Genomic DNA, 23,955 nt, shown 5'->3' with positions numbered 1-23,955 from the left:
CCATAAGGGATGGAATTCATTCTGGTTACTCTTTTAAATGCTTGCAAAAATTCTCAAAGGCAGCAGTTTGTAGGCAAGGCTCCTGGGAACATTCTGGTGATTTACATACTCAGTTCTGAAGAAGGCAAACGTGGAGAGCGTCCTCTTCACACAGCGGTTATCCTTAGCACTGATAAGCTGCTTGTCAGCACTGACTCCACGTTCCATGGAAAAGCTGCAGGCTCTCCTCACTGATTAGCACAAGAGCTCGTAAAAGGCTTCAATAGCGACATTTGAGACAGATCTCTGTAGCTTCAAACATGTAATCAACAGAGTTCTTTATGGAAACCCAGCTGAAGTTCATACTTCACACCTTGGTACATTAATAACATTAATTTCACTCTGCCTTTATAATCAGAGAGTCCCACCTACAGACATTTATTTGAAGATGTCTGAGGACCCACATGAGTAGGGAGGTAATAACACTTCTTTTCAAGAGAACTGCTCCGTGGAAAAGGTGGAGATTTAGGAAAAGTAATAATTATACCTGAAATGTTAATAACTGGATATCTTTTTCTGAACTCTTACAAGTATTTACATTTAAAAAGAAAACTGCTAAAAAAAATTTAGAAGAATAAGAGCGGTTTCAGTGGAAAATGGGCAATTTTCTTTTTTGTTGATGTTACTGCTAGTTTCCTTAGTGATTCTTCTGTGTGAGCCTGGAAAACTGAAGGGGACCATTATTATGCAAAGCATTCTGGCACAAACGGCCTCACAAATCTCCCAGGATAGGGGATTTCTTGAAAAAGAAAAGAAAAACGAGGCGTTCGGTGTTTGGGGTTCTCAGTGAAAACCATCACTGTGCTTGCCGATAGTGTCCTGCAGCTGGATGTATGCTCAGTGCTATACCAGGAGGGGGGACTGGGAATTCAAACCGTTCATATTCATAGTAGACTCTTCAATTCAAGCTAGGGGATACCAGGACATAACTTCTGATACCTTTTAACATTCCTCTATTCACAAAAATCAGGTAAGGAATATTATTCACAGAGACTGGAGAGTATAGAAAAAAATCAAATGTCTTTAAATTTATTATGAGATAATATTAGTGAAAAATGGGAAAAGCAAGCATTGTACATTTTTAAATTCAATATAGAGGAACCCTAATCCTAACAAAGCAACGAACTCAGCTACTAAAAACTCGAAATCTGTAATATTTGCAAGGTCTATCTGTTGCTTCCCTCTTGGCCCAAATGAGAGTTAGGTTTACTTGATGTAAGAAGAAAATCAATCCTGTCTATTTCAAATTTAGATTCAAGGCTATCCTGTCTTAAAAAAGAAATTCCCGGAGGGCTGGTGGGTTATGACAACTCTTCCCTTTAACCCTCAGCCAAGGCTAAGTTAGTCTTATCTCAACCTTTGTTTACATCTTCTTCGTCCATAGACTGGTCCTCAATCTGGAAGGGGTGGAGGAACATAGTTAAGAAGGAATTTTACACGAAAGCAGATCTCCAGTTCCATATACATTATATTCCAAACTAATTAAAGATCTTAAGATACTTCATGATGTTGTTTCAGTAGCACATAGAGTAATAGTGAAGAACAAAACAGTCATAAGAAGTCTAGAGAAATGCAAATACTATTTGGTTTTTTTTTTAATCTTTTATTGTTGAGAATTTGAAATGTGTTTGAAAATAGAATAATAAAACAAAGTCCCTTAAACTTACTATACAGCTTCAGCAATTATCCACTCTTGTTCTATCCCCCACTGCCTATGGTGTATCTACTTTCTCCAGCCTGTAAACTTTTGAAGTAAACCTCAAACTTCCTATTATTTCATCTCTCCATTTCAGCATCTGTCTTAAATAATTCACTTATTAATAAATGAAATTATCAATTAATGAAAACATCAACATCCTATCTAGAAACTGCACACTTTAAAAAATTGTCAAATATCCAGTAAGCATGGTAACTTCCCATTATCTCATAAATGCTATAAATGGATTATTTTAGTTTATTTGAATCAGAACCCAAGTAAGTCCATATGTGACAGTTGATTTTTTTTTACATTTCTTTTAATAATTTTCTTCTATATCTCTACTTCTTTACCCCTCTTTTATTTCTTGCTTTTGTTGTGTTGTTGCTAAAGAAACACAGGATGTTTTTACGTATTTGAACAACTATAGACAGAGAGGAATAGATTTGGGACAGAGACAGTTGCCTAATAGAACTCCGCATGATTAAGTTTTCAGCCAGCAGCTAAACATGATGAATTTGAGATTAACATACTAATTGTACATGGAAAGAGTCTGTTAGGATTCGTGACCTGCTGGAGGTTAAATTCTAGTGGTGAACAAAGTGATACAGTGCTCACCAAATCTGATTCCAAAACTTTGCTAACTACAAAGGGATTAATCATGATATTTGGATAATTTGCAGAAGCCACAAACCTTGAGGGGCATAACTAGTGTGCTTGTGGATACAGTGTTTATTTTTATATTCATCAGCAGAGATTGATATTTATTCAGTGAAGTATAAATACAGCAATAATGGGCACATCTTAAATATGAAAGTTAATAAGTCTTGACAAACATAACTCAAATTTCAATCAAAATACACAGGGCTTCCATGACCCAGATGGAGTCCCTTCTGCCTCACTCCATTCAGTTCCAATTGTGAGAGCAACTACTCCTGCAGTTTCCATCACCATCGACTAGTTTTGCCTGTTTCTGAACTGCTGTACATAGTGGAATTATATGTAAGCACTATTTTGGGTTGGATTCTTTCTCTCAACATAATTCTTTTGAGATATATGCATATTATTCTGGGTCAGTTGGTCACTCATTTTTATTCCTCAGTGGCTCAACAGTAAAGAATCTGCCTGCAATGCAGGAGACACGGGTCAGGAAGATCCCCTGGAGGAAGGGCAAGGCAACCCGCTCTAGTGTCCTTGCCTGGAGAATCCCCAAGGACAGAGGAGCCCGGCGGGCTGCAGCCCATGGGGTCGCAAAGAGTCGGACATGACTGAAGTGACTGAGCATGCATGCAGATTCTTATAAATTTTGTTCCTCTGTTTTCTAATTGTTGGATGTAGAAGCTGTTTCCATTTGGCAGGGAGAGCTTTTAATAATACTTCTTGTACATGTCTTTTAGTGGAAATATGTTTTCACTTTTCCAGGAGTATTATTGCTAGGGCATGTGAATGTTTACTTTATAAGAATTTACCCAACAGTTTCCCAAAGTGTTTATACTCCCACTAGCAATATTTGAAAACTCCAATTGCTTCATATTCTCACCATTTCATGTTGTCAGTTCTTTTAATCATTCTTTCATGTTCTTTCATGTTGTCAGTTCTTTTAGCCATTCTTGTGAGTGTGAAGTATCTCATTTTAGTTTTAAATTGTTTTAAATTTAAATTTATCCAATAACTAACATTATAGTATATCGTGTTGAGTACTTAGTAGCCATTTCATATCTTTTTTTTTTGATGTGTCTGTTTAATTGCTTTATTTTCTCAGGAGTTATTTATTTTAGATATAAGTTCTTATTAGGTATTTGTAATGTGCATTTTCTTTTGGTGGGTAATGAATTCTTTAAGGTTTCATCAATTGTAAAATGTCTATTTTCAAAGGATATTTTTGCTAGATATAGAATTCTAGGTGGATATACTTTCTTTCTTTGACACTTATGTTTCATTGGCTTTTAGCTTTCATTTTTCTGGTGAGAAGTTAGCTATCATTTTTACCATTGTTCACTGAAAGGTGAGTTCCCCCCTCTCCCTGATTTCTTTTAAGATTTGCTCTTTATACCTTATTTCCAGAAACTTGATTATGATGTGCCTTTGCATTAGCCAAAATTGAAGTTATTACAACCCTTGAATTTCTGAGCTGACATTTTAAATTTAGAAAACTTTTGGCTGACATTTTTTAGGTCCTCTTTTCCATCTTCATTCGGTCTCTCCTCTCCTTCTGGGACTGCAGTTACCCATGCCAGGTGGTGTGACACTGGCTCACCTGTCACTGAGCCCTGTCTTGCTTTCTTCAGTCTTGTCTTTCTCTCTTCGCTTCAGCATGAGCATCTCTGTGGTTCAGGGGGTTTTCTCCAAATGTCTGTGTCTCCTGTGTGTGACGGGTCACACTTTCCTGCTCTTTGTGTGTCTCAAGTTTTAAATTCTATTGTGCATAAAAGCTAGCGGATATTCATGTACAGTTTTGTTCTACTTATTTCATAAAAGGATGCCAGTCTTTTTCTCTGTCTAGGGTTGGGTAAGGGTCTAGGAGAGCAAGTGTTCTGGGGACTGGGTCTGAGCTTCGCTTGGGCTGAGCTCAGTGACTGGCCATGCTGAACCCCTACAGCACTATCTCCACTTTTTCTACAAGTCAGAGCAGAGAGGCAACTGGGCATCAGAGTTTTGTTTCCTTTTGCTCATCTCTGGATTCATTTCCTCACAGCCTGAGAACCGTGCAGATGTAGGGACTACCGCTCCTTCCTCCACTTCTAAGCCTGCTGTCCACAGCTCCTTTCCTGGCAAATGCAGAGCTTGCTTAGGACAAGGGACTAGCTGGGCCACACAATTTGTCTGTACACTTGCCACTCTTCCAGATCCCTCCAAACCCCACCAGCCCTCATTCCCACAGAGTCTCTTTCTTTATAGAGATTCAGCCCACCACCATCCATGTGTTCTCAGACTTGAGAACTCTCCATCTTAGAAGGAGCTGAGGCCCTCTCCTTACTGTGAAGGGCTCGTTTCTGCCGGCAGCTCAGTTTAGCTAGGATTCTTCTCATCCTCTTCTTTACTATACTCATAGCAATGTATTGTTTCTGTGTTTCTCCAGAAATCTGTGTTTCTTGTGATTACCATGGAGTCACAGGTATTTCACATTCTATATCCTAGCTGGAAGCAGAAGTTTGGTGAACAATATAAAGATTTTAAGAGATCAGAGTGAACTTCAAATATTGCCAATATCACCAAAAATAAAATTTTCTATGTGAAGACGCTTTTTTGGATTAATAGCATTGATAGAAAGTTTACAGAATACAGAAAAATTAGAGTAAACCTAGTATAATCCATAATCTCATCTGGCTAATAAATCATTCTTAATATTGTAGCTCAGTTCAGTCACTCAGTCATGACCAATTCTTTGCGACCTCATGGACTGCAGCATGCCAGACTTCCCTGTCCATCACCAACTCCCGCAGGTTGCTCCTACTCTTGTCCATCGAGTCGGTGATGCCATCCAACCATCTCATCCTCTGTCATCCCCTTCTCCTCCTGCCCTCAATCTTTCCCAGCATCAGGGTCTTTTCCAATGAGTCAGCTCTTCGCATCAAGTGGCCAAAGTATTGGAGCTTCAGCTTCAGCATCAGTCCTTACAATGAATATTCAGGACTAATTTCCTTTAGGATTGACTGGATGGATCTCCTTGCAGTCCAAGGGACTCTCAAGAGTCTTCTCCAACACCACAGTTCAAAACCATCAATTCTTCAGCATTCAGCTTCTTAATTTCTTTAATATTTAGCATTTAATATTTAATTTATGTAGCAGGTTTATCTAATACAGGCTTCCCTGAGAGCTCAGTTGGTAAAGAATCCACCCGCAATGCAGGAGACCCCAGTTCAATTCCTGGGTTGGGAAGATCCACTGGAGGAGAGATAGGCTACCCACTCCAGTATTCTCGGGCTTCCCTGGTGGTTCAGCTGGTAAACAATCTGCCTGCAATGTGGGAGACCTGGGTTCGATCCCTGGGTTGGGAAGATCCCCTGGAGAAGGGAAAAGCTACCCATTCCAGTATTCTGGCCTGGAAATCTCCATGGATTGTATGATCCATGGGGTTGCAAAGAGTCGGACATGACTGAGCAACTTTTAGTTCACTTCACTTTGGGAGATAGATATGGGTACAACAAAGTATATGACAGTATTTGTCCTTGTCTATCTCAAGGACATTTCACTAGACTTGAGGTCACATTAGGATTCAACGAGTATGGGTGTGAGTGTTGTATTGTGTGTATGTGTGTGTGTGTGTCTGTGCACAACTGTGTGGTGAGCAGTTGCTCAGAAGAGGGATGAAGACATTCCAGCTGGACTGAGTGATGCAGAGGCGGAAATGTGTAAGATACACTCAGGGAGCAGCTGGGGCCCAAAGAGCAGGACACGACTGAGCACACAGGGGCAGCGCGCAGGGTCCAGCGTGGCTGGAGGGGGCGTCCGTGGAGGGGCTGGTGGGGGGAAAGCAGCAGGTGAGGGTGGGCAGGAGGCTGGAGGCAGGCTGTGGGGGCACGCGGAAGGCCGGCCGACGATTACAGATCGTGCCTTAGAATAAAGACTTTGCATCCCTAAGGAGACATCTGCAGTGTTGAAGCCCAAGAATCATGTAAATTATCTGTAAGCCAGAGCTGTAGCTATGCCAATAGTGCGGATGATGAGGTCAAATGGGAAGAGACCAGCCTGGAGGCAGGGAGGCTCATACTCAGGCTGCCCCATTAGCCAAGGGTGAGGATCAGCAGAAACTATGCTAAGAGGCTGTAGGGGTGAGGGTTGGGATGTCCTCAGGGGCAGACTGGCTGGTTTATACCCACACACTAGTCTGTGACCTCAGGAGTCTCATGAGCCTCTCTGTGCCTTGAGGATAATAATAGGGTGGTTCCTCTTGAGGTTGTTGGGATAAAGTGAGTTAGTGTCTTTATAGTGTCACTATAGTTGGTGCACAGTGGCTGACACTCAGAGTTATGCATTTGCTGAACAAAAAGTGAATAGAACTAAACACATAAGGCAGTAGATATTAAACCAGTCAGATGTGGGGCAATTTCAGGAGAACTGACAGTGTTTGTTGATTTGTGCAGATATGGCCATGACCCTGAATCTTCTCGCTTCGGGTGTCGATTGTGACACTGGGATATGAGAAGGAAAGCAGAGCGTCCATGGTTCAGAGGGGAAAAAATAAGGTCAGCGGAAAATAGTGTTTAGATTTGGTTTTGTCTGTTTTTTGGTCAGTCCTACAAGACCAGGACTGAAGAAACTTGGTGTGAAAATAATTTATATACAAACCCAGAGGAGCTGGGTGACCCACAAGCTTACGTGGGCATCGCTGAGGCTTGGGTTAGTCTGAGTTATCAGACTCGTGATGCTTGCCCTGTACTCAGCCTGAGCCGGACCGCTTTCTAAGGTGCGGTGTTAATTCCCAGCCCCACGTGGAGTCTGGCACTTACTCTCTGGACCGTACCCAGAGAAAAGTGACGCAGTGAGAAAGCGACTTACAGTTGTGTCTGTTGCCCAGTTCAAGGTCCCGGGAGTATTTGGTCTCTGTGTCCCCACAGCACTTCGCTTCTGCCACTTGGTAACGTAATGTACCTCACACTCTGGTGGAGATAATTACACCACTTCCAGTATATTACAGTCCTGTTTGTCATAACTGAGCACCTACTGTATGCCTGACATAGTCATGGGTAGTTCACAAAAATTATTGTATTCAGTTCCTATAGCAAACTTATGTGGAAAGTATCATAAATAACCAGTCAGGGAATGGACTCTCTCTGAGTATATAAGATAAACACACAGTACACTGGAACTGAAATGGGCAAAACCATCTGAAAGAGGTAGGGGGCTATTTGCGCCTCGTAATTAATACACTTAGATAACATTTCAGTCCAAAGAAAGCGTGATCGTTTGTAGAGGCACAGGGAAATAAATAGTAGAAATGAGGAAGCCTTGCATTTTCTGGTCCCAGCGGCTCCGGCTCTCATCAAGGGAGAGACGATGTAAAGCTGGCAGCACTGGCCTCCCACTGTTTCTGCGCCCACGACAGAATCACCTTCTTGGCATAGTGAGTGGATCCAGATTCTCTCAGGGGTGTGGCGCTGTTAAATACCCACTTCTTTGTACTTGCTTTATTCTGTTTGCGTACTCAGCACCGCGTTCTCATCCCCACAGGAGGTAAAAGCGCTCATCGTGTAGGTACTTCCGTCCCGCTTCACAGTGATTTTTCCTGAGAAGTCCGTGCACTGCTTCCTGATGCGGTTTTGGCTCTCCGAGCAGCTTGACACAGGAGCGCGTTGCTGTGCAGACGGCCAGCGCCCGCGTCTGATCTGGGTGACAGAGTCCCTCACCGTAAGTCAGTGAGCGAGCCCTCTGGCATCTGAGCCCATCTCGTGGGGGCTTCTGTGCTCATGAATCCAGCTGTCAGGGTCTGATCACCCCTTGATATGACAGGAGTTAGTCTTCCAAGCAGTCGGCCAGACCACACTGCTGGTTTCCTTTAGATGACAATGATGTGTGTGTATATGTATACACACACGTATATATATGTATATTTTCAACTTATTATTAAATGTTTATTATAGTTGATTTACAATGTTGTGTTAGGTTCAGACATACAGTGAAGTGAATCAGTTATACATATACATATACCCACTCTTTGTTGGATTCTTTTCCCATACAGGTCATTACAGAGGATTGAGAAGAGTTTCCTGTGCTATACAGTAGTTTCTTGTTAGTTGCCTGTTTTATATATAGTAGTGTGTGTGTGTCAATCCCGGTTTATTGCGCCCCCACCCCCCCCACCGCCCCAGCTTTCCTCCTGGAAACCATCAGTTTGTTTGCTACATCTGTTGCTCTATTTCTATTTTGTAAGTTTATTTGTACCCTTTCATAGATTCCACATGTAAGTGATATTCTATAATATCTGTCTTTCTCTGTCCAACTTACTTCCTTCAGAATGACAATCTATGGGTCCATCCATGTTGCTGCAAATGGCATTATTCTGTTCTTTTTTACAACTGACTAGTATTCCATTGTGTATATGTACCACATCTTCTTCATCCATTACTCTGTCAATGGACATTTAGGTTGCCTACATGTCTTGGCTGTTGTAAATAGTGCTGCAGTGAGCATGGGGTGTGCATGTGTTTTCAAATTATATTTGTTTTGTTATGTGAAATAAAGCATGCTGTAGACTCTAAGCTGCAAGAGATCCACATCTTTTTTGTTCACCACTGTTTATGGTTGGTGATACTCTGACATGTGTCAGAAGCTTCATGATTGTGTTTTCCTCATTGACTAATCAGCACATTTTGCCAAAGAAAAACTGGAGAATGTGAGTAAGCAAGAAGACAACAGACAGCTCAGATACGTGGAGACAAGACTGAAGACAGCCTTGGCCAGGGGCAGTGAGCTGTTTCCATACAGAGCTAGTCAGTATTCTAGTCTTCCCAGCCTGCAATAAGCTGTCTGTCAAAAGCACTCAGCTCTGCAGTAGTGATGTGAAAACTGCCGCAGGTAATATGTAAATGAAAGAGCGTGGCTGCATTCCAGTAAAGCTTGAAATAGGTAATGGGCCACATTTGGCTCATGGGCTGTAGTTTGCTGACCTCTTATCTAGACCGTTACACTCTGGAGTAAGGATGATGAGATATTGAACCTTATGTTCCTAAATGCTAAATACATGCTGCATTGGAAGGAACCTAAGGTTGAAGAATGTTGGGGAATATTTATCACATACAATCTCATATCTACTCACTCCCTTACCCCCACTCTCCTACCCTGAGTAAGTTCCCTCAGAGGGTCCAGAGGGTGCTTCACAAAGCCATTGAGAAAGGCACAGGGAGGGTCACTGACATTCCTGAGAGACTGCACAGGGGCTGTGCTCTGTGGATGGAGGATCTGCTTTGGGGGTGGGCTCTTTTACTTCAGGGGTATCATGGGGCCCTGGAGAGGCCAAGACCAACGTGGCAGCACTTTATTGCCAAGAACATGATGGCACACTGACCATAAAGGGAGGTGAGGAGGACATGGTAATCAGAGTTGTGACCTTCAGTAGCCCACCAGGCTCCTCTGTCCATAGGATTCTCCAGGGAAGAATACTGGAGTGAGTTGTGATTCCCTTCTCCAGGGAATCTTCCTGACCCAGGGATAGAACCTGGGTCTCCTGCATTGCAGTCGGATTCTTTACCATCTGAGCTATAGGGAAGCCCCGTGGTCTTTCACGCCGGCTAGTTAAAAATGCAGGGTCTGAAAGCAAATAATTGAAGTTGGAGAATCACCTCTTGTTATTATATAAAATGGATCATTTGAATGACTTAAGGCTTCCCAAATCTGGAATGTTAGGCTCTAGTGATTTTGATATCTTAGTTCTCAAGAAAGAAAAGGTTCTACCAGGAGACTCAACAGTGCAATTCCATTGAGCGGGGAATCAAATTTCCACCTAATGATACTGGGCTCCTCATGACATTGAAATCACAGGCAAAGAAGGGGATGTCTCTGCTGGAGTTACTGACTCTGATTATTAAGGAGAAAGTGGGTGGTTGAAGCAAAGTGGGAGTAGGAAACACTATATCCAGATTCCAGGAGATGTTAGGTCAGGAACTTCCTTGTTCCTTTTTCTGTAGTAAAATTTAAAAGCGCACTGGAGCAACCGAATAAACACAGTGCTCCTAATTATTCATATTCTGGCAAATAAAGTTGTCACTCTAACAGGTATAGATCTGTTAGGACAGGTATAGACTGGCTGAGGACCAAAGGACAAGGAATAGACAGAAGAACAAGGAAGATATGAACATCATCCGTTTTTGTACATTGAGATTTACAATTGACCATAGCAACTAAGCTATATTTTCCACACAGTTAATATATAATAATTAAAATTTCCATTTATTAGCCTTTCTCCTACCCTTTTATGTAATGGTTGCTTTTTGTTGTTCTTGTTTTTAGTGGTTGCTTTTAGTGGTAAACTTCCTCTTTATGTTATAGAATATTCGGGTGGAGGTTTTAGTGAATTAGAAGAGGAGTAACATCATTCAGAGATGGGTATGGTAACTTTTGGAATTTTGTATCTCCTCTTCTGGGGGAGATGAGAGAGTTTTTGTTTTTATGAGTGCTCATTGCATCTTGGCAGGAAGACGCATGAAGCCATGGTTGCAATGGTGGTGTGTGTGTGTGCTCAGTCGTGTCTGACTCTCTGCAACCCCACAGATTGTATGTAGCCCACCAGGGTCCCCTGTCCATGGGATTTCCCAGGCAAGAATACTGGAGTGGGTTGCCATTTCCTTGTCCAGGAGATCTTCCTGACCCAGAGACGGAACCCCTGTCTCCTGCGTCTCCTGCATTAGCAGGCAGATTCCTTATCACTAGGCCATCTGGGAAGTGTTGCTATACAGATGTTTAAATAAAAGTGAGAAAATACGTAGGTATGCTGGGAAGCCAAAAAAGTAGATTTTGCTAGTTATCTATCTGTTGTGTCTTAGCATCAGCCTTACCTTTACTTTACCTTATGAAGCTGGGGTTGGGATTCTCTAAGTTACATTTTCCAGACTACTTTGTAAACCTCTTTCCAGTTGGTTTTGGCCAGTGGCAGTCACTGACGGCAGGCAGGAGGGAGAGGAGAGAGAAAGAAGGGTTTGTGTTCTGCTCTGAGCTCTGTCAGCTTTCCGCAGGCAGTCAAGGACAGCTATGGCTCTATTCTTCAGCCTCACTGCACCCTCATTACCGGTTGCGCCAGGCCCCTTCCGGGTTCCAGAACCAGCCGAGTACTCCACTTCCGGCGGTCACGCCGCCATTACTGAGCATCGTTACCCCAGGGACCGCTGAGCACCAGCTGCACTGTGCGGCCCACAGAGGTCTGCGGGCCCACCCCCAGGTGGCGCGATTCTCTTAGCTCTGCCTCTGTAATGGCGACCCCTGCTTCCTGCCGTTACTAATGTCTTGGGCAGTAATGCTTCCTGCAGATACTAATAACTGGTGACTCAGCATCCTAACCGTTTCAGCCTTTCAACTCTTAGCAGTCAATTCTCTGCATTAAACCCTACTTGCTTGAAATTTTTGCTATGCCTTGTCTCGATTTTCCACTTGCGGGGCTAGCGTCTGGCTGGTACGTTACTTGAGGACCGGCATTACCTCTGATGGATCTTTGATTCTTGGCACTTAGCCCAACACTTGACACACTGCATTGCTGAATAAAGACAAAAGGTGAGACGCAACAAGTTTTAAACAACATTGGAAGCACTGCCAAGTTGATGATGGAAGACGGTTTTCAAGTTGTGTCTGGTTATACTAGAAATTGGTGGTTCAGATGGTAAAGAATCTGCCTGCAATGTGGGAGACCTGGATTCGATCCTTCAGTTGGGAAGACCCCTTGGAGGAGGGCATGGCAACTCACTTCAATATTCTTGCCTGGCGAATCCCATGGATAGAGGAGCCTGGGAGGCTACAGTAAGTCCATAGCGTCGCAAAGAGTTGAACATGACTGAGTGACTGCTGCTGCTGCTGCTGCTGCTGCTAAGTCGCTTCAGTCGTGTCCGACTCTGTGCGACCCCATAGACGGCAGCCCACCAGGCTCCCCCGTCCCTGGGATTCTCCAGGCAAGAACACTGGAGTGGGTTGCCATTGCCTTCTCCGGACTGAGTGACTAGCACTTTCATTTTTCATACTAGAAATTAAGATATCAGTCTAACATAAGGATAAAATTTCTATTTCTTTTTAGCTGAATAAACTGCCTAAAAAACACCAAACTGCCCATTGCTGGAATTATTGAAGCAGAAGTTAAGTGACACCTTGTCAAAAATGCTGTAGAGGACAATTCCTTAAATGTGTTGAAGATCAGACAATATTATGTTTGGATTACCTTCTAGGACTAAGATTCCATGATCCTTGTCTATGAAATATGCCCTAATTCAACTCTAGTATGCTCTTTCTCTCGATAATGACAGACGCTCTTACAGCACAGGAGAATGGTAATCATTTATATATTCATATAGTGCTTGACCATTTGCAAAATGCCTCTGATTCATGTTCTTTAAATTTCACCCATTTGTATGAGGTAGAAAGAATAGTAATTATGTTTCAGATGGGAAAACTGAGGCTCTGAAGGTACAGCTCATCCCTTGTTTATCTGGGAAAAAAAAAAAGTCAAGATCGCAACTAGAGCTCTGTGTTTGGACTCTTTAAACTCTGTCCTGTGTGTGTGTGTGTGTGTGTGTGTGTGTGTGTGTGTGTGCGCGCGCGCACGCACACACGCCTGCGCACATGTGCACATATGTGTGAGACAGAGAGAGGACTCAGAGGGCACCAAGGTAGGATCTGGAATTTCGGAATCCCTAGAGGCTTTGAACTTTGATTTGTAAAAAAAATTTAATGTCACTTTCCAAACCATTATTCCTGTTTCCTGGTACAAAATATATTTTAAAATCTAATCGTTTGCCCAGAATTCCAAGAACAGCTGAGCTTTTAAAAGAATGTTTTCTTTACTAAAAAGCAAATAACATACTCTGTACTGGTGGAATACCCAATTCTGAAATATTGAGCTTAGGACTATTCCTGGTTTTTGACCTTTTTTCTGCCTTTGGCTCAGTGGTTCTCTGGGTTTAGTTTTACATGTGAGAACGAAACGGTGTAAACCCTTCTGATTTTATATGTGCAAAAACAAAGGAATGACGCCAAGCAAATACTTCTGCTAAAATGTGGAGGTTATGGAAGCATTCTTTTGGCACCAGTATCTCGAGAAGTCAGACTTTTCTGACCCCCCAAAACAGTGTGGCATTTAAACACTGAATGCACACAAGCACTTAGTGTTCATTAAAATTAGTAACAGGAAACACAGAGCTTTGGAAGTCTGCTCAATGCTGAACTCAACACCAGGAGCTCAATATGCATTTGAACTAGGTGTAGTTTTAGGCCCAGGAGACATCTTGTACACTTATAAATATTCTCTGGTTCAGACATACCCTCCTAAATTTGAACACTGAACTACCTACAATTATATTTTGTGTATTTACCTTGGCAACAAACAAATATAAGCATACACCTCTATTCTGTAACATTTTCTGTGACATTATTAGAATTAATAAGCACTGCTTTCAGGGGGAAAATACAGTAGGCCCAAATCTATTTTCCACTTTCTGGGTAATATTTGAAACTGCTTCTCCTAAGTGTTTGCAGTGATGTAACAAATATGTGGTACTGTCTGTCCCCAAGGGGCCTCCCTCTGGGTGATGGGATGATCAGCCTCCCAGGTGGAGCAGTGGTAAGGAGCCCACCTGCCAATGCAGGAGATGCGAGTTCCATCCCTGGGTCAGGAAGATGTCCTGGAGAAGGAAATGGCAACCCACTCCAGTATTCTTGCTGGGAAAAACCCCATGGAAAAAGGAGCCTGGTGGGCTACAGTCCATGGGGTTTCAAAGAGTCAGACACAACTGAGCAAGCAAGACTACTACTAAGAGGAAGATGGGCCACTTGGGTGTTCAGTCAGTGATGGGACAAAATCCATGCAATTAATAAATGATAGAACAGGTATTAAAACCAAAGGCTTAAGAGGTCCCCAATAACTTTTGAGTTATTCTGCCATACTCAAGAAGTTCTTCCATCTATTTTCTTAAATTATCAAGCAAATAGCCATTGCCTCTTCCCATTGAAAATAAGTGATTTTGGCAGGTTATGCTGGATGATTCAGGAGTTATAGTTCTAATTCTTCCCATTCTGGAATTACCTTTATTTTTTTACTCATTTTTATATATTGAATGCCTATTCTTTTTGACAATAAGGTTATGCTAGGGGATAAAATAGATCAAGGAGAGGGAAAGAGGCCAAGATGGCAGAGCAGGAAGACCCTGAACTCGCCTCCTCCTATGGACACACAAAATTACAACTATTTACAGAACAGTTATCAACAAGAGTGATATAATGACCAGCAGAAGAGATCTTCTACAGCCAAAGCTGTAAAGAAGAAGCCACAAGGAGATGGGTAGGCAGGGTGGAGATGCAGTACAGTCATGACCCAGACCCCTGGATAGGTGGCCCACAAATGAGATAAGAGTGTTAGTCGCTCAGTTGTGTCTCTTTTCCAATTCCATAGTCTACAGCGTGCCAGGCTGCTCTGTACATGGGATTTCCAGGCAAGAATACTGGTATGGGTAGCCATTTCCCCCTTCAGGGGATCTTCCTGTCCCAGGGACCAAACCCAGGTTTCCTGCATTGCAGGCAGATTCTTTACCACTTGAGCCATTAGGAAACCCATACCCTTGAGTAGGTGGCCCACAAATAAGAGGCTAAGCACAACTGCAGAAGTTCTCCCCAAAGAGTGAGAGGTCTGAGCCGCACATCAAGCTCCCCAATCAGGGCGTCTTGCACCAGGAAGACAGCCCCCAGGACACTTGACTTTGGCTCCAGCGGAGCTTGCTTTTTGAGAGCCAGAGGGCCGTGGGAAATGGAGACCCCACTATTAAACAGGTCAGGATATCTTGTGGGGGGGGGAGCTTAGTCTTTCCATCTTCCTTTTTTCTGTAGTAAAATTTAAAAGAAAGTTAGAGCCACAGAATAGAGTCGTATGTCACTCTAACAGGTTCAACCCCTAGGTCAGGAACAGCCCCTGGAGAAGAGAATGGTAACCCACTCTGGGATTCTTGCCTGGAAAATCCATGGACAGAGGAGCCTGGGGTTGGCTACTATTCATGGGGTTGCAAAGATTCAGACATGACTGAGTGACTAACAACAGCAGCTAATAGGTAAGAACATGACCAGAAAGAACAAGGAAGATATGAACAGCATCTGTATTCCTGAGACTAGATTTACAGTTTATGACTGAAGCAACTAAGCATTTTTCCTTCATACTATTTCATATATATGAACAAAAATTTTCTTTTTATAACCTGCCCCCTATCTTTTTATGTAATGGTTGCTTTTAGTGGTAAACTTGGTCTTTGTGTTACAAAATAGCCAAAACAATCTGGAGAATGAAGAACAAAGATAGAGATATCACACTCTTGATCTCAAACTACACTGCAGCCAAAGTAATCAAATGGTAGTGCAGAAAAACAGACACGTAGATCAGTAGAACAAAGTAGAGAGCCCAGGAAGGAACCCAAGCTTATATGGGCAGTGAATCAATGACAAAGAGGCAAGAATTTACAGTGGGGAAAAGACAGCCTCTTCAATAATGGTGTTGAACAACTACATGTGTGTGACCCTATGGACTCCAACACACCAGGCTTCCCTGTCCTTCACAATCCATTGGAGCTTGCCCAAACTCATGATGATTGAATTGGTGAAGCCATCCAACCATCACGTCCTCTGTTGTCCCCTTCTCCTCCGGCCTTCAATCTTTCCCAGCATCAGGGTGTATTAAAGTGAGTCAGCTCTTCAAAACAGGTGGCCAAAGTATTAGAGCTTCAGTTTCAGCATCAGTCCTTCCAATGAACACTCAGGACTGATCTCCTTTAGGATTGACTGGTGGGATCTCCTTGCAGTCCAAAGGACTCTCAAGAGTCTTCCCCAACACCACAGTTCAAAAGCGTTGATTCTTCAGCATTCTGCCTTCTTTATGGTCCAACTCTCACCTCCACACATGACTACTGGAAAAACCATAGCTTTGCCTAGATGGACCTTTGTTGGCAAAGTAATGTCTCTGCTTTTTAATACACTGGTTGGTTTGTCATAGCTTTTCTTCCAAGGAGTAAGCATCCTTTAATTTCATGGCTGCAGTCACCATCTGCAGTGAAGCCCAAGACAATAAAAACTGTCACTGTTTCCATTATTTCCCCATCTATTTGCCATGAAGTGAGGGACCAGATGCCATGATCTTAGTTTTTTGAATGCTGAGTTTTAAGCCAGCTTTTTCACTCTCTGCTTTCACCTTCATCAAGAGGCTCTTTAGTTCCTCTTCACTTTCTGTCATTAGGGTGGCGTCATCTGCATATCAGAGCTTCTTGATATTTCTCCCAGCAATCTTGATTCCAGCTTGAGTTTCATCCAGCTCAGCATTTCACATGATGTACTCTGCATATAAGTTAAATAAGCAGGGTGACAATATACAGCCTTGACGTATTATCCTTTTCTAATTTTGAACCAGTCCATTGTTCCATGTCTGGTTTCTAACTATTGCTTCTTGACCTGCATACAGATTTCGCAGGAGGCAGGAAAGCTGGTCAGATATTCCCATCTCTTCAAGAATTTTCCACAGTTTGTTGTGATTCACACAGTCAAAGGCTTTAGCATAGTAAATGAAGCAGAAGTAGAGCGTTTCTAGAATTCTCTTGGTTTTTCTATGATCCCAACCAGTGTTGGCAATTTGATCTCTGGTTCCTCTACCTTTTCTAAACCCAGCTTTTACATCTGGAAGTTCTCAGTTCACATACTGTTGAAGCCTAGCTTGGAGGATTTTGAACATGACCTTGCTAGAATGTGAAATGAGTGCAATTGTGTGGTAGTTTGAACATTCTTTGGCATTACCCTTCTTTGGGATTGGAATGAAAATTGACAGTTTCCAGTCCTGTGGCCACTGCTGAGTTTTCCAAATTTGCTAGCACATAGAGTGTAACTCTTTAACAGCATCATCTTTAAGGATTTGAAATAGCTCAGCTGGAATTCCATCACCTCCATTAGCTTTGTTCATAGTGATGCTTCCTAAGGCTTCCTTGATTTCACATTCCAGGATGTGTGGCTCTAGGTGAGTGATCACACGATCATGATTATCCGGGTCATGAAGATCCTTTTTGTACAGTTCTTCTGTGTATTCTCACCACCTCTTCTTAATATATTCTGCTTCTGTTAGGTCCATACCGTTTCTATCCTTATTGTGCCCATCTTTGCATGAAATGTTCCCTTGGTATCTCTGATTTTTTAAAGAGAACACTAGTCCTTCCCATTCTATTGTTTTCCTCTATTTCTTTGCATTGATCACTGAGGAAGGTTTTCTTATCTCTCCTTACTATTCTTTGGAACTCTGTGTCAGATGGGTGTATCCTTCCTTTTCTCTTTTGCCTTTCACTTCTCTTCTTTTCATAGCTATTTGTAAGGCCTCCTCAGACAATCATTTTACCTTTTTGCATTTCTTGGGGATGGTTTTGATCACTGCCTCCTGTACAATTTTACGAACCTCTGTCCATATTTCTTTGGGCATTCTGTCTATCAGATCTAATCCCTTGAATCTATTGTCACTTCTACTGTATCAGTTCAGTTCAGTCGCTCATTTGTGTCCGACTCTTTGCGACCCCATGAACCACAGCACGCCAGGCCTCCCTGTCCATCACCAACTCCCGGAGTCTACTCAAACCCATTTCCATCGAGTTGGTGATGCTATCCAGCCATCGCATCCTCTGTCGTCCCCTTCTCCTCCTGCCCCCAATCCTTCCCAGCATTAGGGTATTTTCCAATGAGTCAGCTCTTCGCATGAGGTGGCCAAAGGATTGGAGTTTCAGCTTCAACATCAGTCCTTCCAATGAACAACCAGGACTGATCTCCTTTAGGATGGACTGGTTGGATCTCCTTGCAGTCCAAGGGACTCTCAAGAGTCTTCTCCAACACCACAGTTCAAAACCATCAATTCTTTGGCCCTCAGCTTTCTTTATAGTCCAACTCTCACATCCATAAATGACCACTGGAAAAACCATAGCCTAGACTAGACGGACCTTTGTTGACAAAGTAATGTCTCTGCTTTTTATTATGCTATCTAGGTTGGTCATAACTTTCCTTCCAAGGAGTAAGCGTCTTTTAATTTCTTCTACTTTAATTTCTTCTACTGTATAATCGTAAGAAATTTGATTTAGGTCATACATGAATGGCCTAGTGGTTTTCCTTACTTTCTTCAATTTAAGTCTGAATTTGGCAATAAGGAGTTCATGATCTGAGCCACAGTCAGCTCCTGGTCTTGTTTTTGCTGACTGTCTAGAGCTTCTCCATCTTCAGTGCAAAGAATATAATCACTCTGATTTCAGTGTTAACCATCTGGTGATGTCCATGTGTAGAGTCATCTCTTGTGTTGTTGGAAGAGGGCGTTTGCTATAACCAGTGTGGTCTCTTGAGAAAACTCTGTTCAACTTTGCCATGCTTCATTTCGTACTCCAAGGCCAAACTTGCCTGTTACTCCAGGTCTTAACTTCCTACATTTGTATTCCAGTCCCCTGTGATGAAAGAAAGTGAAGTCGCCTAGTTGTGTCCAACTCTTTGCGACCCCATGGACTTTAGCCCACCAGGCTCCTCCATCCATGGAATTTTCTAGGCAAGAGTACTGGAGTGGGTTGCCATTTCCTTCTCCGGAGGCTCTTCCCAACCCGGGAATCAAACCCAGGTCTCCTACATTGTGGGCAGATGCTTTTCCATCTGAGCCACCAGGGAATCCCTCTGTGATGAAAAGGACATCTTTTTTTGGTGTTAATTCTAGAAGATCTTGTACATCTTCATAGAACCGTTCAGCTTCATTGTCATTAGTGGTTGGGGCATAGACTTGGATTCACTTGTATGTGGAATCTTAAATAAACTAAAGGGAAACAGTCTCAGATACACAGAACAAACAAGTGGTTGCTGGGGGTGGGGGGTAGGGAGATGAGAGAAACAGATGAGGAATATTAAGAGGTACAAACTTCCAGTTATAAAATAGTTCACTGCGATCAAGTACAGATGTGCGAGTTGGCCAAGTGCTAAAGAATTGATGCTTTTGAACTGTGGTGTTGGAGAAGACTCTTGAGAGTCCTTGAACTGCAAGGAGATCAAGCCAGTCAATCCTAAAGGAAGTCAACCCTGAATATTCATTGGAAAGACCAATGCCAAAGCTGAAGCTCCAATATTTTAGCCACCTGATGAAAACAGCTAACTCATTGGAAAAGACCCTGATGCTGGATAAGATTGAGAGAAGGAGAAGGAGGTGACAGAGGATGAGATGGTTAGATAGCATCACCAAGTCAACGGACATGAATTTGAGCAAGCTCCAGGATACAGTGAAGGAGAGGGAAGCCTGGTGTGCTGCAGTGCATGGGGTCACAAAGAGTCAGACACATCTTGGCTATTGAACAACAAAAAAATCAAGTGTACATATGGGAGTGTAGTCAATAATTATATAATATTTTATCTAAGATAAGAAGATTGCTGCGCGAGCAGGTTAGACATAACTTGCCATGAGAGGGATATCCCTTGTAATCTTTTCTCAACATATTGACCATAGAAGTCTTCTGACATGGAGCTGTTTTTAAGATTCATTTACAAGACATATATATGCTTTGAGGAATGCTGTTCCGGGTTTTATATTTCCTGGTAACACATGACATCACCCCAAAATGCAGCCCCAGTCAAAGCATCGGCACACCCCACTGAGCAAAGAATGGCTGTAAAGTCCTTACCTGACTTTTTCAGTCTCTGTGGGAGACAGTTGGCTTTTGAGTGCACATGATGGTGAGCATCAGCAGGAATTGCACATGTGAGAAATCAGTTAAGAATTGGTTCACTCACTTTTCCAGTCTTCAAACCCAAACTGATGACAGCTATTTTTGCTCTGTCTTCATGGTTCTCTGGAGTAAATACATTAGTGATAAAGACAGAGATAAAGTCTAAAATGGGAGACAGTCCAACACTAGATGCCCTATTGGCATTCTCATCCATCTCCTTAATGCGTTCTCTTTCCTGTTTTTAATTTAGTCTAAAAGAGGAAGTCCTCTATTTTTTCAAGGATGAAGCTCCATCTCCTTTAAACAGGAGAAATTTATTTGCTTTTTATGTAATTTTCCTGCTCTTTGCAGCACTTAAACCATGCTTAGTTAGTATTTCCCATTTTCTTATTGTCAAAATAATGCTGCAAAAAGATGTTACAAAAAGATGTATTTGTCAGTATATAAAGTAAGGACAATATGGTCAAAATCATGTGCAAATTCTTTACAACATTCTTTACAATGTGTATGTGGAGCCATGCATAAATAACATTTCTATTTGTAGCCAAAGAAGTTGAATAACAGAGGACTTAAAGGACTTGCTTTAGGTCAAACAGAAATGCGCAATGCACACCTGACCTACTAAAAGGGAGGGTTCTGATATACAGTACAAAGCGATAAGTAATTCACCCTGTATCCTGCTATCATAGCAACACTGAGTTCCTAATATCAACCAAATAGACAGCTAGAATATTAAATAATGATTTGTAATTTAAAAAGTAAAGCTTAAGATGGGTCTTTAAATAGGTCATTCCCGTCTCTGCTTTAAAATCTATTCAATTCAAGATAATGGAGCCAGGAAATACCAGCTTTAAAGGGAACTGCCCCAGAGGCAGAGAAAACAGAATGCTCTAAGAGGACAGCCATTGGGAGAATGACAAGAGCATCTCTAGGAAAGAGTGGTGGGCACTCCGGAGTAGCAGAGTTCAGGCAGTGTTGTGAGCATCTGGGGCACTGTTTGCCATTCTAAGCTCTTGGGATCCTTAACCAACCCTGAGTACTACACGATGGAAGTCCAGTTGTAAAGCCAAACTTCAGGATTCATTTGGCTTCATATTGTTTCTTAAAGTGGTGAGACCAAGCTTCCAATATTCGTTCATAGCAGCACAGTGATTTTCCTTTATTGATTTCTTTCAGTATTAGATTTTGTTGCCATTTTGAATTTTAATATTTTAGCTTTATTCACACATCTAGTTTAAAGGCATTAAAGACCCTTAATGCCTTAAGAAAACAGAGGGAATCCAGGTCTACTTGACAAGTCTGTGAGAGCAGGAAAGATATACTGTAGAGAAAATCTATCAATATAGACACATGTCTTCTCCTTTAGATTTATGATTAAATCACTGGTGTCAATAATATTACAAATACCTTCAAAATATTTACTTAGCAGGTTTAGTTAAGCCTGTGAAATTCTGCCAAAAGACCCTGTAGGGGAAGATTTTGAAAATTCTCTTTTGTGAGGAATCTCTAATGAAAGCAAAACTTTGTAGGGTGAAAGGCAGTTTTGGTCACTAAATTTGTTATGGATGTGTTTCTCTCTGGTTTACATGAATTAAAAACTGTGTAAATGTGCTAAACTGATGACCCTCTAGAGATGTCCATGTCCTACTCCTCAGAAGATTTGATGGTGGTGTGTTACACGGCAAAGGGAATTAAGGTAGTAGATGAATTAAGGTTGCTGTGTGTGTGTGTGCTCAGTCGTGTCTGACTCTTTGCGACCCCATGGACTGTAGCCACCAGGCTCCCCTGTCCATGGGATTCTCCAGGCAAGATTATTGGATTGCTAGTTAGCTAAATTTCATACAGGTAGATTATACTGGATTGTGTGCCTGGGCCCAATGTAATCACAGGGGTCTTTATCTGTGGAAGAGAGGCTGGTGAAAAGGTCCGAGTGATGAGATGTAGGAAGGACTCAACCTACTGTTGCTGACTTTAAAGATGAGGAAAGAGGGTTATGAGCAGAGGAATGTGGGCAGCCTGTTGAAGCGGAAAAGGAGACTCAACGAACACTCCCTTGGGTCTCCAGGATGAAAGGCAGTTCTGCAGTCACCCTGTGTGTGTTCAGTCGCTCAGTCATGTCTGACTCTTTGCAGCCCCATGGACCGTAGCTTGCCAGGCTGCTCTGTCCATGGAATTCTCCAGGCAAGAATACTGGAGTGAGTACCCTTTCCCTTCTCTAGGGTATCTTCCCAACCCATCCCAGGGATCGAACCTGGGTCTCCTGCATTGCAGGCAGGTTCTTTACCATCTGAGCCACCACGAAGCCCTCTTAGTCACCTCAGCATGCCTAATGAGACTGCTTCAGTTTTCTGCCCTCCAGAATTATAAGAAGATAATAAATGACATAAGTCATGTGAGTGTCAAGTGTACGGCATGGTAGCTCCACATTGAGACATAACAAGATGAGCCCCATGATGTCCAGCACCATCTGTCACCATTTAAAGTCATTACTGTATTATTGACTATATTCCATATTCTGTATTTTACATTCCCATGACTTACTGATAACTAGAAGTTTGCGCCTCTTAATTCCCTTCTCCTGTTTTGCCCAAATCTGCCCCCTCTCTGACAACCACCAGTTTGTTCTCTTTATCTATTAATCTATTGCTTTTTTATTTTTTAAAATTGCACATGTAAGTGATATCATACGGTATTTGTCTTCATCTATTTGTCTTATTTCACTTACATAATACCCTCTAGGTCTACCCACGGTGTCGAAAAAAGGGAAGATTTCGTTCTTTTTTGTGCCTGAGCAATATCCCATTGTGTGTGTGTGGATCCTACAGTGTGTGTCTGTGTGTGTGGGTATTGCACCCTTACCCATTCACCCATCGGTGGGCACTTAAGTTGTTTCCATATCTTGGCCATCTTAAACAGTGCTGCAGTGAACATGGGGTGCATATAGCTTTTTCAAGTTTTTGTTTTCTTAGGTGAATACCCAGGGGTGGAGTGGCTAGCTTGTATGGTAGTTCTTTTATTTGCAAGGGGAACCTCCATACTATTTTCCATAGTGGCTGGTATGAGATGGTATCTCACTAGAGTTTTTACTTGCATTTCCCTGGTTAGTGACGTTGAACATCTTTTCATGAGCCTGTTGGCCATCTCTCTGTCTTTGGGAAATGTTCTGGTCCTTTGCTCATTTTTAATGTTGTTTATCTTGGGTATTAAGTTGTATGAGTTCTTTGTATATTTTGGGTATTACCCTCTTATCAGACACATTGTTTGCAAATATTTTCTCCCATTCAGTAAGTGGGCTTTGTTTTGTTGCTGGTTTCCCTCACCATGCAAAAGCTTTTTACTTTGATGTAATCCCATTTGCTTATTTTTGTTTTTGTTGCCCTTGATTGCACAGTCAGATTCAAAAAAGTATCCTTAAGACTAATGTCAAAGAGCATACTATACCTATGCTTTCTTCTAGTTTTATTGATTCAGGTCCTACATTCAAGTCTTTAATCCATTTTGAGTTCATTTTGTATACAGTATAAAATAATGGTCCAGATTCATTCTTTTGCATGTAGCTGCCAGTTGTCACAATGCATTTATTGAAGAGGGTGTATTTTCCCTATTGTATAGTCTTGCCTTCTTTGTCATAAATTAATTGTCCGTATAAGGGAGGGTTCTTTTCTGGGCCCTGTATTCTGTTCCGTTGATCTCTGTCTGTTTTCACGCCAGTACCATATTGTTTTGACTACTATAGCTTTGTATATAATGTAGCTTGAATTCAGGGCATGTGATGCCTCCAGTTTTCTACTTCTTTCTCAAGATTGTTTGGCTGTTCGGGATCTTTTGTGATTCTATACA

At 42.1% G+C, this 23,955-nt stretch overlaps 2 long non-coding RNA genes across 4 annotated transcripts in view; one reads left to right on the top strand and one right to left on the bottom strand.

Annotated features, from left to right (window-relative positions):
* Positions 1-23,955, top strand: part of LOC145504613 (uncharacterized) — a 268,079-nt gene that overhangs the window by 142,678 nt on the left and 101,446 nt on the right. Inside the window, exons 2-4 of one of the 3 annotated variants that reach the window (XR_014052332.1) lie at positions 2,601-2,737; positions 7,907-8,083; positions 8,415-8,934. The exons of 1 other annotated variant lie outside the window; for it this stretch is intronic. This is a non-coding gene — a long non-coding RNA (uncharacterized LOC145504613). Of the gene's footprint in view, positions 1-2,600; positions 2,738-7,906; positions 8,084-8,414; positions 8,935-11,524; positions 11,936-23,955 lie in introns of those variants that run through there. One more of the 3 variants, XR_014052331.1, reaches the window with a different exon arrangement.
* Positions 10,660-22,985, bottom strand: LOC145504616 (uncharacterized). The gene is made up of 2 exons (XR_014052337.1): positions 20,071-22,985; positions 10,660-11,918 (listed from the first exon to the last, which is right to left on the bottom strand). It is a non-coding gene; the product is annotated as an uncharacterized LOC145504616 (long non-coding RNA).

The sequence above is a fragment of the Giraffa tippelskirchi genome, chromosome 5 (assembly GCF_054371585.1).
Source record: "Giraffa tippelskirchi isolate mGirTip1 chromosome 5, T2T-mGirTip1v1.2.pri, whole genome shotgun sequence".
NCBI lineage: Eukaryota > Metazoa > Chordata > Mammalia > Artiodactyla > Giraffidae > Giraffa > Giraffa tippelskirchi.
Note: the sequence above shows the minus strand (reverse complement) of the source record. Positions and strands in the feature narration are given on the sequence as shown.